Source organism: Pteropus vampyrus, unplaced genomic scaffold (assembly GCF_000151845.1).
Source record: "Pteropus vampyrus isolate Shadow unplaced genomic scaffold, Pvam_2.0 Scaffold46, whole genome shotgun sequence".
In the NCBI taxonomy this organism is placed as follows: Eukaryota; Metazoa; Chordata; class Mammalia; order Chiroptera; family Pteropodidae; genus Pteropus; species Pteropus vampyrus.
In genome coordinates, this window is record NW_011888827.1 from 3,192,613 (window position 1) to 3,205,893 (window position 13,281).

The following is a 13,281-nucleotide window of genomic DNA, read 5'->3' on the forward strand; positions in this document are numbered from 1 at the left end:
ATCACATAGCAGAACTCAATATATGTTCTTGATTCTTATTGATCCGTTAGGAAAAATGAATATGAAAAGTTAGCATTCTACAGCTTGGCCATTTGAGCTTTTCATTTAAAATTTGCTGTAACTTAGCTTTATAAGTCATAGTACTCTCCCACATAGACACATAATATTTTATAGCTTACAAAGGACATTCTGAGACGTTACCTCATTCCAACCTTTCCACAGCAAAGCCGGTAAGGCAGGGATGGTCATCCATGGACCCAGGATGGATTTGCAGTTCTGCTGTAGCAATCTTGCATGGAGTTGGACCCATCACTTGGACCTGTGCGTCCCGAAGGCACCCATCTGTGAAACGGGTACAGAGAGGGCTCCTCTGAATCACAGCACAGGCCACACTGGGGTGCCACCAACATCTGCTGAGTTATCAGAGCTGTTGGCCCCCTTCTCATCCTACATTTTTTAATTCATGAAGAAACTCAAATGCACTTGACATGTTATCTCAGTAATCTTGCAAGCACTTGTTTATGATACCTCAACCTTTATTCTTGCCCTTTCGTAATGAGGGCCATGGAATGGCATTCCGAGAGTCAGTGAAGGGGAACCCCACAGTTCTTTCCTCGGGGAATAGCTGAGCAGTGATCGTTATCACAGAACGTTTTCCTGATTTCCTGGCAACACAGGATTGCACATCCCTGAAAGCCTTTGCATGGTCAGGGTACTTAAAATTCCCACATCCCACAGCCCCTTCACCACGTGGCAGACACTCCAGGTGGACACTTATCCAGCCGCCCAAGCCCCTGTCTGCTCTTCGATCAGTCAACACACAGGAGAGAGACTCCCTTCAACAAGATCATGGTTAGTGCTTCAGCTCAGACACTCCCCCTCTCCTGCTCCCCACTCCCCCCACCCAAAAACCATGTTGGACCTGGCTTGGCCTCTACTCTCTGCTCTCAGCATACACCACCCATTCATACTTTTCTAAGCATCCTATTTAAGGACTTACCTTTAGGATGTATGTGAAGAGGTAATTACCAGGATGTACTTTATAGCATTATTTATAATAATGAAAGATGCGACACATCTTAAGTGTCCAGCATTAATAAAATTTGGAACAATCCTATGTTGAGGAGCTAGGCTGGCATTTTAAACAAAGTTGATAGGGACATGAGAAGAAGTTCATTGTGTACACGAAGACATTCATGTGTCACGCTAAATTACAAATAGGCATATCATAACGCTATACCTCTAAAGTGATACTTTGTTTACTAGAAGCACAGATTTTATATAGAAATACTAAAAGATATATATGCCTATTTTAAAAACCTGCGTGGATACACATGAGTCGATTAATAATGTTTGCTGCTCAGTAATGTGACTTTACTTTTAATTTGTTCAATTCGATTACAGTACTGTGATATTAGACTTAATATTTTGTTCAATTTTCTTTCTTTGGTCTGTTTGTATTTTCTGATTTCTCTATAAGAAACATGATTTCTTTTGTTATATTAAAAAAATGTTCTTTTTAGTTAAAAAAAATGCTTGAATTTCATAGCTAGCTTTGGAATTCATCTAGTCTAATGGCTTTAGTTTCTAATTGGGTAAACTGAGGCCCAGAGAAATGAGATATGAGAAATGAGATACCTCCATGAAGGTCCTCCAGCTATTTGGTGGCAAAGCCATGGCCAGGGACCAGGTCCCCTAACATATCCCAGTTCTTCTCATGAAGTCCTGTGATGTCATTGAGATTTTTATCAATATGGAGGGACTGTTTCCACAAGTCGACTGTGTGGAATCCCCTCCTAAGCCTTCCTCAAGTGGCTCAAAAGCCAACGTGCCTCATACTGCATCTGTCTCCACCCCGTTCCCCCAGGTTAGAAAACCAACAACGGGGTGAAAAGAACAATGGCAGGTATCACAGTGTAGGTGTCAGGACACGGGGCGATGTGTCACGCCAGACTTCAGCACATTATTCTTGTCCAAACTTCCATTGTGTATGCGGAACAAGTCGGGGACACTGCCCTGACCTCAGCCTGTTCCACCCCGCCGGCTCATCCTGGTCTAGCTCCTCGGTTAATGAACAACTTGGCCAAATGAATGGGTAGAGATTGTATCAGCCTATTTCAAAGATTTTTTTTTTTTTTTTCTAAACCACCCTAAGCATTTGTGGTTTTTCCTCCTTCTCATTCATCGTGACTCATTCATTTGTTAATGCTGAGATGGAAGGTGGTTGTTCTGTTCAACTGCGGTAATTTTTTCATTAAGGAAAGGAAGGAGCCAATGTTCCGAGCAGTAACTTTAGTGAAGCGAAATATCCCCGTAAGGCCATAGCAGAGGGTACTGAAAGGGGAGAAACGCTGGGTTGTGGCTGAACTCCCGCCAAGACCGCCAAGAGCAAGTTCAAGTTCACGCTGGTACTAACAGTGTCCAGCCTTACTAAGGAGCGGTGCTCACATCTTCTCAAACCTTCACCTTCTTGTGGGGATCCCCACCAGCCTTTGGCACCAGACCTGCTGGATTCCTTTGTAGAGGGGGAGAATAAGAGATGAGCAGAGAGGCCGGGTGACTTTCCGAGGTCACAAAACTAGTAAGAGCCCCCTGCCTCTATGTCAAAAAACACTGACCATTTAGGAAGAAGGGTCAAATAATTAAATCATGGAGAATGTCCCAACCTCAGAAGCTCCTAGCATGGGGCTTACATTACAATGAACACTTTTTTTCCTTCTCTAATATTTTACCTTTGAAGCCTTACATTATCCCAAAATCTCAGAATTCTCACTTCTGGGATTCTAGTCCATAGAAATAAAAGCACAATTAACTAAAGATATAGATCTACATTTAAACACTTCAGGATGTTTGTAGTAGCCAAAATTAAAAATTAAATAAATTCCCATCAATAGAAGAATGGCTAAATGAATTAGGGTTCATGTCCACTGTGGGTGAGTGACAGCTTCATTATGAGATTTTGTGGGGGGGGGATTTCCATGACAGAGTGGTGAGTAAGAATAGCAAGATGCCAAGGTGCATATAACATGTGTGTGTACCTTGTACATGTGTTTATATAGACGGACACAAATCGAGTTGCAAGCATGAGTTGGAGGTGGGGCCTAGGAGAATAGTAGGGAGAAGTTAAGTTTTTTTTAAAAAGGCTGCACTAAAAATCAGCATATGTAATAAGATCTGAAAGATGCAAATTACATGTGTGTGGGTGCATGTAAACTTCAAAACAATTCAAGTAGATTCAGCTTCATTGACTTGTAGAGCCAATAAGAGCATTCAGAGCAAGACAGGTAGAGAAGACATGTATAAATTAGGATTCCATCTGCATGAAAGCAGCAAAGGAAACTAACCTCTAGGTACGTGCGTGTTAGGAGGCGGCTAGATGGGAAGAATCGTATGAGAGGCCTCATGCCATAGAACTGGCTGCTCCGAACAGGAGTGAGTGGGAGCAGGTGGTGGAGACAGCTTTTCTTTATGCGGCTTTGTCTTATACCACTTAATGCTTTAAAATAATTTTTCGTTTTTGAAAAGTATCAAATTGACAGTGTTTGAAATGCTTCGACGTGCTTTTTCTCTGGTGATTTTCAGTGAAACATTGAGTGATTTTACGTGTGATACATATACGACGCAGGTGAGAAAACAGGCAAAGTAAAAGACCGATGTTAATTTTCGTTCCTGGGACGTTTTCATGTGGAGAGAAAAGCCTGAGGTAGCATTTTCCAGACTCAAGTCTAACAGAGACGGGAAAAAACGGAAGGTCGAGGTCGGGCATCAGAGGTCCATAAATGTCCCAGGAAGAAAGCGTAAGGCCTTCACAGGACAGGCGTGGACATCAGCTCATGGTCCATGCTTGGGCCTGAGAACGCGCAGGGCAGCCCCTGCCCTCGGCCCGACCCGTCACTCTCCGCGAAGATTCTCCATGGCACTTACCCCCGTCTGACACGCTCTGTGTTTCACCTGCTTATGGTCAAGTTTCCTTTATTAAATCGTAAGCTCTCTACGTCATGGGTTCTCATGTGTTTTGTCCCCTGCTATACTGTCATTACCTAGAACAGTGCACGTGACGCTTAACACGTGAACAAATAAACAGTGAGGGAGACCGGAAATTCAATGGAAAACTGAAAACATAAATGTTTAATAATGGGGTAGGGAAAGTAAAATGTGGTACATCCACTCAAAGAGATATTACAGAGCCGTCAAAAATGCTTTGGATCATGGAATGTGCTCCAAACCATTCACGGCGATTGTCTCCTGGGGTGGGTTTATGGAAGGAATGGTGTCTTTACTTTTTCCTCCTGAATCATTCGGAAATGTTGTATTACTTTGTATTTCATTTGGTAATTTGAAAAAGAAAAAAATACATTATTTAATGTGGGAAAAGGGTTGACCTTTTTCATGACATGGAAAGAATTTGAAAGCAGGTTTAAGTTTTAAAAAAATCAAGGTACAAACCTTTATAGAATAATTGTATATAATCGCATGTCCAGAAAAGAAAGACTAGAAGGAATCTTTAACAGTGATTATCTCAGGGTTTTTTTTCTGCTTTATTATACTTTCCTATTTTTCCCCAATTACCTTCAACAAGCCTATAATTGGGGGAAGGGAGGAATTTACTTCATTAAAAATACAAATTTAATGTAGCTGTATTTGACCATAAGAAATATGATTATGTAGAAATATGAGAAAAGAAAAAAGTTTGATTTAAAAAAAAAAATCGTCAGATCAGACTGAGTCTTCGGTCTGCAATGAAGGCTGTCTCTTGGGTCTATGCTGTAACTTCAGCTGGGGAATTGATCTCACCTTTACCTCAAATCAGCCTTCTCAGGTCTAACTTAATTCTCTCCTGCTTGCGGGGGTGGGGGGAACCCCACCATTATCCTCCTTGGAAATAAGTCTGGTGACTTACAAAATCCCTCTGCAGACTTGAAAGTGGGTAATCACTAAGCCCTCCCTGTCTCTCCACATCGCAGGCCTCCTGTCCCTTCCCTCCAAGATGCGAAATACTTCCAGTTCCTTTAATCCTGCCTTTCAGCACTCTCAAGTGATTGCTGCCTCCCGCTGGCCTCCTTCCAGGATCTCTACATCATTCTCCAAACGGGGTGCCCAAAGCAGAACTCAAGGATGGACTTGGCCGAACTTAAAATGGCTCAGCAGTTTACTTTAGGGGCCTTGCCAAGCCCCTTTCTATTGATTTGTTCCCATGTCACTGGCTTAAGAGACAACAGCACTTCACTGTCCGTAGGACCACTGCCAGCTTCTCCGGGTAGCCTGGCATTTGAGAACTGCCTCGGCATCCCTCATTAGCTGGGCCTCACAGCTCTGATTCCTGGCTCTCTTTGCCTTCTGGGGTTCAGGATGGCTACATTCACATTGTCCCTCTGTCTTTGGGCCGCTCGTTGGAGTCATCGGCCACTAACTCATGAGAAGAGTTGCCACTGAGCAGGTGGCAATTTTAAGCAGTATCTCTAGAGGAGCCACCCACCTGGCCCAAGACAGTCGGACACACCGGGCACCTGCTTCACTGCTGCCACTCACCTGGACAGGAGGCCTGACACTGACCGTGACATCGCAAATGGACAGCTCTTCTGTGAATAGGCAAGGGGACCTCATTCAAATATAGAGCAGCTGATTCGGAATGGTGAGACTGAACCACACACACACGCGCGCGCACACACACACACACACACACACAGCTCACTGTTGCCTTTGAAAACAAATTTAAAGCACATTATTTACGGAGTTAGCAGACTATGAGAATTTTTTTAAAAATAAAATTAATTAGTAAAGGTTTCAAGATATTAAATGATCGATGAGACTATTTCATAATTGATTTTAAAAATTCATTAGGTATACAGTGTGGCTTTCTTATTAACTTTTGCTTTAGCTTCCAGCTGGGCCCTGTTGCACTTGACTGGGTCCAGGAAGAGGAATTTCTGTGGTCACCTGGGTTTGAGCCTCGCCCAGCGACCCCACCCTTTGCTTCAAGCTTTGATGGACCCATAGACCCTGGAGTCAGGTTTAGTTACCTTTCATACCAGTGAGGTCTGGGGGGTGGAGAAGAGGTTTTAAGAAACTTGGGGAGTCCTCTAGTATCATCTGAGCCTGCCTCATCTTCCCCAGAGTATTCCTCATGGATGGTAGGCAAATGTTGGGGAGAGGTGCCCACACGCCCAAGGCCCATCCTTCTTCTAGATGGGTATGAGACTGTCCTCAACCTCCATCCTGCCCCAGTTATCCCCATGACAACACCCTTTCACCCATCTGTCTGTCTGTCCGTCTGTCCATCCATCCATCCTAATATTCAGTGAATGCTCACCAAACGTCAGGTGCTTTGTTGGATACTGGAAATTTTATTCCTTATTTCTCTCTCTTCACTTGTTTCTTTCCAAGAAGGGGACAAAAGCAAGGGATCAGTGGTCTCAGTATAAAGTGGCTGCCTGCCAATGACCAGTGCCTGCCAGGACTTTCTGTCCTTGGAAGGATATTTGGGAGGCAAGTCTTCGAGGTCCTGGTGGTGAAGCCCCCACTGCCCACCACGCTCTGTCCCTTCTCCTGGCCATGTTGCTTTATTTTTCTTCATAGCATTTATTCTCCTTGACGTGTTCTACATTTATTTGATTTCTCATTTATCACTTTGCTCCTCTCACCAAAATGCAAGCTCCATACTTGTAGAGATTTTGTTTTGTTCACTGTTATTTCCCTAGTGGCCAGATCAGTGCCTGGCACATGGCTGGCAATCAAAAATATTTGGGTTTGGGTGAATGGATGGATGGGAGGATGGATGCGAGGATGGATGGATGGATGGATGGATGGATGGATGGATGGATGGATGGATAATAAACACGGTTTCTGCCCCTGTAGAGTTTTTAGTTTTGTGAAGAAGACTATGAATTGAAAAGTCATGAAAAACAATGAAAAACTGCAATCATGTCAAATGCCACAAAGAAGATTTCCCAGCCTGAGCGCAGAACTTAACAAAAGGCTTTGGCCTGACCTGAAGGAGCAGGGCCTCCCTTCAAGGAAGAGGAGTGAGCCAGGATCCGGCAGTGAAGGGGAATCCACTGAAAGACACAGCCGCTCCTCTCGATATGCTCCGCATTTCTCTCTTTCTGCCTGTTTCTCCCCCAGGAAGGAGTAATGAGCAAGAGCTCAGGTTTCTCGGGAGGAAGTGGGCTGCCTGCTGGTAGCCATGACTCCTGGGGAACAGAGACCAGACTCATGCTTCCCCCAGTAATTTCCAGAATATGATGGACCACGTTGGGGTTGCCAAACAAGATGGAAAATATAACTAGTCAAATGGTTGCCAGCTGGGGATGGGATTTTTTCAAGACTTGAACAGAACTTTTGGGGACCTAGAAATCAACTGAGTGTCTTTCTTTCCCCTCGTTTCCTTCCAGTGCAGCCAAGTAGAAAGGGAAGAACACTCAAAATCATGTCAACTGCCTGGGTTCACAGCCTGGCTCTGCCATTCCCCAGTTGTGGCTCCGGTGTCATTACTTCATGCCCTCAGCCCCAGTTTTGTCATCGGTGGAATGGAAACGATGGTTGTGAAGTGTTTTCTAACACAAGCCAGTACGAACTTGATATAAATGTATTGTTTCATGATTAGTGGACAATGAGCTCCACAAAAGAGGAGAGAGAGAGAGAGAGGGAGAGAGAGAGATGGTTCCAATGGGGCCAATGGAAATGCACTCCTCCGTTCACACAAAAAATACAACGATTGGATGTTCTCTGTGTGCCGGCATGTGCTGGGCACCGTGAGGCCATGAAGATGATGAGTTTGGTATGAGTCCGGCCCCCAGATGTATGAAAATATAGTGTGGATGAGTCGCGGGCAGTCACGGGCAGAGCAGATAGCTCTACTTGGGGCAGAAAGAAGAGTTCAGAGGGGGAGTTGAGAAGAGGCGAGAATACTTTAGCAGAGCGAATCTCATGGCCAGAGCAAGTAACTTGTTCATGCCTAACGTCAACGGGGATGGAGAGATAACCAACCTCGTGCTTGGAAGGAAGAAAATGGGACTGCAGGTGAACGGCCCTAATGACGACCACGTTATGCTCCCTGAAAGAATCCAGATCTGTGCCCAGTGCTGGGCTAGGAGAACTGGAGGTTGGGAGTAGGGGATCCTAAGCTTCTCCCTCTATGTAACTTTGCAAACACAGGCTCTCTCCAGATGCTTAGAACCTGGGCTGGTTGATTAAATGTGTCCACTGTTAAGTTTGAGTCCAAAGATCAGCACGAATGGTGATGAAATCATGCAATAAATTGAGTTCATGATCGCGGTTGATGTTTTCAGTGCTCTTCCCTTGCTTCCTCTAGAAAAAAATATATATATTTGGAAAAGGACACACGGTCTCTGGAAGGAAAAGGCCCTGAGCGCCTTTAAGGTTTGCTCTGCCTTATGATTTTATCTTCACTACAGAATTTGGTCAGTTTGCATCTTTGCCCTTCACCTGACCAAGCCAAGCATACCTTGCCAGTGGCCGTAACGATGGAGAAAGAGCGAGTTGGAAGGAGGATATGGGAACCTCGCCCCTGGGGCGCTTCCAGCCCTGTTGGAGAGGTAAAGCTCCGAGAAACGCAAGCCAGCTCCAGAAAGTGCTCAGAACGTGCTGAGTGATCCTGGGGGTCAAAGAGAGGAGCTCAGCTCAGTCTGGAGCATTGAGGGGCCGCTGGAGGAGGCAGGGCTGAGCCTCAGCTTTACAGTCCTCCCTCGGCGTGAGAAAAAGTTCCTGGCCAGCAATAGAAACTCAATTGGAACTGGCTTAAAGAGGGACTATGAGGGAAACTTTGGCTCATATCATTGCAAATTCCTGGGGTAAGGCTGGATCCAGCTCCTCAATAGTCTGCCTCTCCTCTTCAGCTCCGTTTGTCTGCAGAGTGGCCCAGCGGCTCCAGGCTTACATCCTTCTAGGTCCAAGTCCACTGTAAAGGGAGTGATGCTTTCCAGAGTGCTCTGGCCAAGGCCCCAGGATTTGCTCTGGCTGGTTCTGATTGGGCCCTGGTGAGGCCAGAGGGATGTGATGCTTTGATTGGCCAGGCCTGGTCACATGCTCGTCCCAGGAGCTTGAGGGTTGAAATCAACTCCCAGCAACCACGTGAACTGAGAACGGAAGAGCAAGGCGTCTGCTTGGAACACTGGAGGCCGTTACTGAAAGAATGGGAACTGGCTGCTCGGCAGGACAAAGCAAATGTTCGCCACAGAGGGCTGTTATTATTACTCTGCTCTTAAAAAATGAGAAAACTGAGGCCCAGAGAGATTGAGCGATTTCCCTCGAATCACACAGGGATTTGGGGCAAAATTTCCCACCTTGTTTAACCATCATGCTTGAAATAATACTCACGACGCTGGGTCACTCGCTGCTCTGGCCTGAAAAACCACCATTTCTGTCTGCATTCTTGGGAGAAATTCTAAGAAGGGTGTTTGTAACTGTGGGCTTTGGTCTGAACAACCACGCCATCTGCCTTGTGGGCTAAAGAAAGCTCCACATCCTCGTCCATGAATAGAGCTCAGAGTCATCCTCCCTCCACCCCCTGCCCCCCACTTTTTTTCCTTTTTACTCTGACTGGGTTGGAATTGAAACATTATTGTAGTAACTATTAGTTTCAAGGAAAAATTGTAATTGCTTCTAGATCCACTCACTGGTTTCAAGAGCGCTTTAACCTTTAACTTTCTCAGTACAAAAGGAGGCTTGCTGTGTGGTGAATCTAACAAGACCATCATTTATCGCTGGCAGAGTTCATTAGTCAATCGTAACAGTTTAATTATTAGCATTTTAATGCATGAGCATTTAACTAGACAGAACAACAAGCTTTGGCGGACAGAACAAGACTTCTTAAATGGAGCTGAATTAACCCACACAATTGTTTGTATTGTGGTGTGTTATTAAAACGAGATGATTAAAATGCAAGGAACAAATGGATCCATATATTTAGCCAACATACCAGCATTCGGCTTTCATGGTATTGAGAGCAGGCTTTGTTTTGAGCTTAAATTTTGAATTTTTAAATCTTTGTATTATTTTTACTGCTCCAAATTATGAGCTAAAATAACATAAAGAGGGCCCACTTTGATCCACTGACTGATGGGAAGAACCCCAAAGGAGGAGTCTGCAAGGCGCCGAGAGGGGCCGCGCCCGGGAGGCTCGCTGCTCCCGGCTCCACCGCCCTGGGTTCTGGCAACACAGGAGAGTCGCCCGGACGGCTGTGTAAACGGCTCCATCCAGGCTGCACCTCCAGAACGTCTGCCATTCTGACAATCCAGAGTGTTTGTCTTTGTTTTTAACTTCGCAGGCCAGGCTGACCTGCAGTCAGGCCTGGAAACTGGGCTCTACCTCCATGAGACGAGGTCGATCACTTAGCCACGTCTGTCAAATAAGAATAAGGCTGGCCGATGTGGCCGGCACCTCCAGTCACAATAGCCAAAAAGTAGAGACAATCCAAATGTCCATCGATGTATGAATAAATAAAATGTAGTGTATACGTACAATGGAATATTATTCAGTCTTAACAAGGAATGAAATTCTGATACATGCAACAGCGTAGATGAACCCTGAGGACATTATGCTAAGTGAAGGAAGCCAGATACAAAAGGGCAGGGATTGTATGATTCCACTTACAAAGGGTACCTAAAATAGTCAAATTCATAGAGACAGAAAGTAGATTAGAGGTTACTAGGATCTGGAGGGAGGGAAAGAGGGAGAATGGGGAATTATTGTTTAATGGGTGTAGAGATTTTGTTTGCGCTGGTGAAAAAGTTCCGAAGATGGATAGTGGTGATGGTTTGCATGTCATAAATACATTTGATGCCACTGAATTGTACACTTAAAAACTGTAAAAATGGTAAATTTTATGTTTGTATATTTCATCATAATAAAAAAATGGAATCAATGTGTGTTATCAAATGAGACCGGATAAAAGCCCTTTTAAGCTTAAAATGATATATACACTTAAAGTGGTAGTAAGATTTTTTAACTATTTGTTTAAATCATACTGTACAAGGCTGCATAATACAAGGCTACAATATAAACAGCTGAGAAGGTTAATTAATAAAGTCAAACCTAAACAACTATAATTAATGTCACTTAGCAAAAGCCTTCACTAGACTCAAAACATATTTTCTCTGTGGGGTAATTGTGGCCTGATTTTTCTCAACAGTTTCTCCTTTGGCTCAGAGGCAGGAATTATTAGAGAAGATGGAAAGAAGTGGAAGTCTTGCGCTTTCTTATTTGAGGCTGGAGATTCACAGCATGGTCTCACATGTTGTTGGTGGCACCCAGAGACTAGCCTCTTGGAAGTGAAAGTCTGCAAGCCATAGAACGGCCCGTCGTATGAGTCACCGAAATGGACAAAGTGTACCGAGCAATCATCAAAAGAGCCTACACTTATTGAATCTTCCTTAAATTCCCAGCTTCTGATGGAAATAATGGTTGGGAGTGTTTGGAAGGATGGATGGGCAGAGAAGAGGTGGAAGACATCCCTTGGCCAGGCAAGAAGTAACTCAGAACCCCGAAGAATTTACTAACAATAAATAAATTCAATCCAGAGAGTCTGTGGGTTGATGGGGATTTGGGCCTGACCCTGAGACTATGAAGAGGTTACTTACCCCTCAGTGAACAGAGAATCCCCTCGTTCCTCTCTCTCATGCCTTCTCTTCCCTTTCTGACCATCTTCTTTGGTTCTTTTAACCTCTTGCCTTCCCACTTCCACCCCTCATGCCTCAAGATCCTGCAAAGGAAGAGGGAAAATCTGAAGAAGCCCTGGGATGCTCTGTGTTGGGTTTAATGGAACGTATGACCTAAAAAAAAAAAAAAAGAAAAGAAAATAACAACAACAACAACAAAAACAGTTCTTATACCTTCTTTTGCTAGAAGGGCTTATCAGCTCTGAGCTAAAAGCTATGAAATGTAGCAACCCCTTCCTATCACTGACACTAAAACAGCCAGCCTCTCAGAAGTGTGAGGTTGGTAGGCAGGAGAAAAGGGACCCATCCTGCCATGTTTTATTTATTTTGATTAATTTAAGTGATGCTTTGTTGCCTTGTTTCCTGAAGAGTTTAATGTGCCTGCAAAACTGGATACACTCTAAGATGAAATAATTTGGTTAAGAAAATGAGGTGGGATATGGCGTAGTGATAAAGGCAAAGGCCACAACATCATGCCATATGGGATAAGGACAGGGATTTGGTTGAGGAGGGAGAACAGGGAGCAGGGGAGGAATTTACAAGCCAAGGATCAACAAGGAAAGGATCAGTCTCGTCTCCTCTCCTCTCATCAACACTTCATCTAGAAGAATGCCAGGGCCTGAGCAAAGCTGCTGGGCACACAGTGGGTCCTCATCTCACGGCAGGAGAGATTCTGCTAGTCTGCCTTCTTATCACGGAAGCATGCAGATGCTCCTCTAGAACTTGGGGACAAACAGACGACTTGGATGACTGCGCTCAGACACCAACTACTTACCACAGTTGCTGGGAAACGCCCAGCCCTTCACGCCTGGGGCCTGCAGAAAGTGCAGTCCCTTCTGATGGAGGGGCAGCTGGGGCCCATTAACCTGGTAAAACACCTCCCACCAGAGGCAGGAAGTTTGGGGGTGCCCAGGCTCAGCCAGCTCACTCCAGACAAGCTGAGATGAGGATCGGGAGTGATTTTCAGCCAACCCTGCTTATCCCTCCACTTCAAGAGAAAATAAGGCTGAGCTGAGAAAGAAGCTAAAACCTAAAACAGAAGCTGTGGAGTTGTTCATATTTGTAAAAGGTATTCTTAGATTTTGATCTGAATTTTCCAACAATGAATGCAGAGAACAAAATATCACAAAATGTGAATCACAACATTCATGAAATAAAAAAATAAGCCTAAGTAAAGCTCAGTTATTCCTAATCTTAAAACAAGAAAGAATTCTCCCCATGAATCGTCACAGAAAGTTCTAGGTATGATGTAAAGAACACCATCCTCAATCAACTCCAGTAATTAATTTTGTATGGTTTTTCTAATGATAATATTCAAGGGTATGTGTGGCTCTACCTTAATCTAGGAGATCTTAGAGCCGTAATTTCCAAAAAGTTGCCACTATCTATTTAAATTCATTTAAATTAAATCAACAATGCAGTTCTCAGTCATACTAGCCACATTTCAAGTGCTCAATAGCCATATGTGACTGAACAGCAGAGATATAGAAATCTCTCACCAGAATGTTCCATTTGACGGCATTGTTTGGGGAGTTTTAGGGTCTCAGGGATGAATCGCATACCCATGAGACAGTTTGCTCTAAGTGTTCTGTCCCTTATCACAACT

General features: G+C 44.3%; 1 long non-coding RNA gene across 1 annotated transcript; it reads left to right on the forward strand.

Annotated features, from left to right (window-relative positions):
• Positions 1-747: 747 nt before the first annotated feature.
• On the forward strand, positions 748-11,538 carry LOC111739037. The gene is made up of 2 exons (XR_002780071.1): positions 748-852; positions 11,150-11,538. It is a non-coding gene; the product is annotated as an uncharacterized LOC111739037 (long non-coding RNA).
• Positions 11,539-13,281: the final 1,743 nt, after the last annotated feature.